Source organism: Mchenga conophoros, linkage group LG19, assembly GCF_057382185.1.
Source record: "Mchenga conophoros isolate Kocher_MC1m ecotype Shallow Benthic linkage group LG19, M_conophoros_male_GT1.1, whole genome shotgun sequence".
Taxonomy (NCBI): Eukaryota; Metazoa; Chordata; class Actinopteri; order Cichliformes; family Cichlidae; genus Mchenga; species Mchenga conophoros.
In genome coordinates this window covers 27,705,878-27,711,302 of record NC_140544.1, presented here as the reverse complement: position 1 = coordinate 27,711,302, position 5,425 = coordinate 27,705,878, and positions in this window count along the sequence as shown.

Genomic DNA, 5,425 nt, shown 5'->3' with positions numbered 1-5,425 from the left:
CTCATGGGGAGGCAACAATTGCTGACAAAGCTGCGTGCGTATCACATGAGAAGGTCTTGACAGGTGAATTTCCTCAGGTATTGCTCATTAGAAGGCTGCGCAGATTCTGGAGTTTCGCGAGACGTCGTTATGACAATTTGACATGCATCCGAGTGATTCAAACTGCGGTCACTGTTGCAGAAAAATTAGAAAGTTAGGAAAAGAAGTCATAATTAAAGAAAAGACTTTAATTGTTCTTATTGACTCAGTATTTATTAAAACATCTGAGAGATCAGATATCTCACATGACAGCGAACTCAATCATAGACAGTTTTTAACTTTTACTGTTTTTATTATTTTATTATTTACAGTAGTTTAGTCACGCAGCCAGTGTTGTTGACTTTGTCACTAGCTTCCTATTGTGAAAGGGTGACCTTCCTCTGTCTCCCACTCTCTGTTCTGCTCAGCTCCGTACATCTGTGTCTGTTTACCAGCCTGCCTGTGTCTCCCTCAATCTGAACTGATGAGTGCAACTCACAGCTGCTCCTCTCTTGTTTCCCGCTGCTTGGGTTGTGCGTTTCTCTGTGTGTGTTTGTGTGTGCCGAGCACGTTTAGTGTGTGGTGTCGTTGTGCTCACCACTGACAGCGCCGTGCTCTCAAATCAAAGACCGGCTTGCTACACCTTCTGTTCACAGAAGCAAGTTTAGATAGAAGGAGTTAACGGGTTAATATTATTCGTTCATTTCATACTTGTGACTTTTTGTATTGGTAAACAATGAGATCGGGATGTATTTAGTTTCAGGGCGGGAAGGGAGGGGTGATGGGGAGAAAAAGGTTAAAAGCAGAACATGTCTTCAGGTGAGTATGGGATACTGGTGAGAGCATGACATCATCAGGACAGGTGTTGTTTGCTGTTGTTTTTCTGGTGTAAAGGCGAGGGGGGCCTGAAGGTTGTTTGACTGTCAGTCTGAACCTGTTGGACCTGTTGCGGGCCCGCAGGATCTCTTCTCACCTGTGGGAAGTGGGAAAATTGTGCTTTTGAGTTTGACACGTTAGAGTTGCTGCAAAACCGGAATTTACCGGAATTTACCGGAATTTGGTAACATTTTAAAAATGTTACCAAAATATGTTTGTTACGTTTGAAGTTATGAATCTATTTTATTTCAGGTGAAAAATTGGTGTTTATGTTGCATTTTAAATGAAAACTATGGGACTACTTGCAGTTGGTGACAGTCTGTAAGTCAGTTGGATGACTCCTCTGCTTTGATATAATTTAACATGTATTGATTTAAAAAAAAAAAATCCTTTGAATTGCTGTGTTGAAATTCCTTGTCTTCAGGAGATAAAGGTTGCTGACTTTGAACTGAGAGCTATGAACCGTGGTGAGTGCTAGAAGGGGAACTTATGGTGAGTGGTGGTAACGCGTTGACAGTCCTTTGGTTCAGACAACGCATCTACCTGCAGAAAGTTTCTGTTGTCGGATGGGGGAAGTGTCAACAATATGTGGTACAACCGGTCTGTGGGCTACTTTTTGTTGTGCTGTTGATCCATCAGGCAACCGTAGAGAAGAGTGATGTGATAACATACAAACACACTTTTAGCACTGGATTTTAACAACAATTGTCCTCGTCCTGTGAAATGGTCAATTGTTCTATCTGCATTTTTTGTCCTTCTCAGCTGTCACCCTCTCTATCCAATTTTGAACTTCCCACAATAACTCAGCTATCTTCCATAATTACTAACTTAAAGTCATCATCGTGTAAACTTCGATCCACTGCCGACAAATCTTGTTAAACTCTCATTCCCGTCTCTTGCCCCACTGATTGCTAATATCGTACACTCCTCTCTTATATCTGGTTCTGTTCCTTCTTCTCTTAAAACTGCAATAATAATAGTGGCTGCACAGGTTCATCATCATCTCACTGGAAATGTCACAGTACAGAAACTGCCCTAGTAAAAATCACCAATGATCTTTTGCTTGCAGCTGATTCTGGACTTATATCCATCCTCATTCTCCTTGACCTTACAGCAGCTTTTGATACCACTGCATCCTCCTTCACAGATTAGCATCTATTGGCATCAATGGTACAGTACTCGCCTGGTTTACTTCTTATCTCTCTGGCCGCTCACAGTTTGTTCAATTACTCCCTCACAGATCAGTATCTACTCCAGTTAATTCCGGTGTACCCCAAGGCTCTGTCCTGGGTCCTTTTCTTTTTATCATCTATCTCCTACCCCTAGGTAATATTTTTAGGAAGCATAACATCCAGTTTCACTGCTTGCTGATGACACCCAGCTCTACCTATCCTCCAAACCCACAGCTACTCTCCCACCCACATCCATTTCGGACTGTTTAAGTGAAATCAAGGTCTGGTTTACTCACAACTTTCTTAAACTTAATGGCAATAAAACAGAATTCATTTTAACAGGCACCAGATCAAAACTGACTACAGTTCCAACCAGTCTTTCGTTATCCATTGATAACTCTGTTGTCACACCCTCCACTCAGGTTAAGAGACTTGGTGTCATCCTCGATAGCACTCTGTCCTTCACAGCACATATAAATAATATCACTCGGTCTTCCTACTTTCATCTCCGTAATATTAACCGTCTTCGTCCCTCACTGACACCACACAGTACCGCCATACTTGTCAATGCTCTTGTCACATCACGTCTGGATTACTGTAATTCTCTTCTCTATGGTCTACCTCATAAATCCCTCCATAAATTGCAGTTGGTTCAAAATACAGCTGCTCGTGTTATTTCCAGAACTAGATCCAGTGAACATATAACACCTGTTCTTAAACAGCTCCATTGGCTCCCAATTCACCTCCGTGTCAATTTCAAGATCCTGCTTCTCACTTTCTTCATAACCTTGCTCCTCCATATCTATCTGATCTTCTCCATACATACTCACCCCTTCCTACACTCCGCTCTTCTTCAGCTTCCCTTCTGTCAGTTCCACCTGCTCGCCTGACTACCATGGGACTCAGAGCCGTTAGTTGTCCACTTGCTCTACGGACCACACACTGTCTCACCACTTTGAAATCACTACTCAAAACTCATCTATTTAGAATTGCATACACCTGATCTGTCTTAGGCCATTTTTACCCTGCTCAGTTTTTATATTTGTTTTTATACTTTTATGACTGTTTATGTCTAAATTTTATCCACCATGTTTGCTATATATAAATTTTTCTTATGTTTTTTATGGTATTGTTTACGTGTTACTGTAAGGTGACCTTGAGGGTCTGAAAGGCGCCTATAAATAAAATGTATTATTATGATTATTTAAATGTCTTTTGATGTTCTTCTTTGCGCTCCCATTGCTGATGAACTCTCTTTCGTCAGTCCTAGAGCCAGTTTGGGTTGGTTGAAGACTCTGTAGACAAACACCTACACAAACTGAAAGAACTGTGGAATCATAAATTAAGCAGATGCACTTTTTTTGCACTATGCACTTTGCATGAAATTTGCCATTGCACAAGCTGCATGGCTTTGTTGACCCACTGAGTGCCCATGAAGAAACAATCCAGTTAGGCTTGTCCAGTGTGTTGGCTCCAGATGAAACAACTACAGCTTTCATCCTGTACGAGCATTAATGATCTTGCACTACTTAGCACGTTCTCAAATTCTAAACTGTGAAAGTCTAAAGTTGCATGTATAGAACATCATTTGCATTGCTACATATAGTTCATTGAAACAGGCTGCGGGCGACTTTCGGCTTGTGTGAAAGTTTTCTAAGTCTCCTATAAATATTTCTGTGAAAACACTTTCTCCTTCAGCTAGAACTCGTGTCAGTGTTGTGCTGCCTGTAGGTGCTTGTGAAATGATTCTTTGGTAATTCATTTGCAATTAGGAAATGTAAATCAGACAGGTGCTGCTGGCATCTATCAGAGTCTGTATTTGTTTTACCTGAGGCGCCTCAGATCCTCCCTTTGTAATAACAGACGCGTGCGCGTTCACACACTCGAGCGCGCGCGCCCACCTAGACACAACAAGGTCACCTCCGCTTATTACTTGGGGTCTTTGTACAAGAGTCTGGGGAGACTTAAGAAGTGCTGTGTGAAAGAGAAGCAAACTTTTTATTCAGAAGATGGAATACAAAGTCTGCCTTGTTTCTGACTGACATATGTTCTGTGTGTGTGAGAGAAGAACTGGGATCAACACTTTCTGCGCATAAGGAGAGGTACAGCTGCTAGAGAGCATTTCTTAGTTTGTGTGTATGAAGTGAGGGAATGTGTGTATGTGTGCTGTGGGTGGGGGGGGGGAGAGGGGTGGGGCGTGGGCTTCACAGCACACACACTTTCATGAGCTGTGTGGTGGTGTGTGTTTGTGTGCAAGTAGAGGCGAGTGACTTCACACAGGCGTAGTAGTAATGAAGCGTGCCAGTGTGGAGAGAGTGGAAGTTAAGTGTCAAACTGGTGAAGAGGAAGGAGGAATCTGTAACATTTGGTTTCCAGTATGTCACATTTCCACCGCATTTTAATCACCTTTATTAATGCCAAAATCCTGAGCCCGAGAGATAAATCAATGTTTACAAAGACTGACCAGTGCGACAAATGTGCAATTTTAATAATTGGACTGAGGACAAGCAACTTTTAAAAGACAGTTTTTAATATTCTGATGCCCTCCCACACGCGACGGCACTCGCTGCATTTACAAACACACACATGCGCGCACACACGCTCTGTGTTTTATACCACTGGCAAGTGCCTTATTCCCACCAGCTGTCTCAATGCATAAAACCCAGGCTTGTTGTTAAGTCGGTGGCTTAAAAGCACTGCCAAAAAGAAAGCAGGGCAGGAATAATGGCATTAATTCTACGATTTGAGCCACCGCTCAGACTCAGCATTTAAAGTGCTTAAAATCAGCAGCTGGTGTCAACAAGGTAATAAAAGTGGGCGCGGGGGATCGCTCTGCCTGATTCATGTTGGGCAGCAGGATGTTCATGTTAGTTTAAATGGTAATGATGCGGGCAAAGAGGAGACACTGGCATGGGTCATAACCTGCCTTACTGCTGTGGAAAGAAAGGGCTGTAATGTGAGCTAGCTATTTGTAGTTTAGCAGATTCTGTCATAGACATATAACAAACAGTGGATTGATGCTAACGTGTTACACCCTCCCGATTTGGTTTCCTGTGTTTTGTTTTCCAGCTTAAAGTGTTTCTCAGATGGCTTGTGAGGGCTCTGCCAGTGACATCACTCTCGCAGTTAAGGCCCCCCCCACTACTCCCCCATCCCTCCTCCCTCTCAGGTGAAAGGTATCATTTGCCGCATCTCCTGCCAAGTCTGGAGTTGGAAAACTTTAATTTCCCTAGCTCTGCAGACGGTGCCAGAGGTTTGATGTCCATTACCCAAGCCCTGAAACAAGAGCTGACGTGGACTTGGAGTGAGCTAAGTGCTCTGTGGCAGCATTACCTAACCCCCAGAACCTCTGCAGCGTC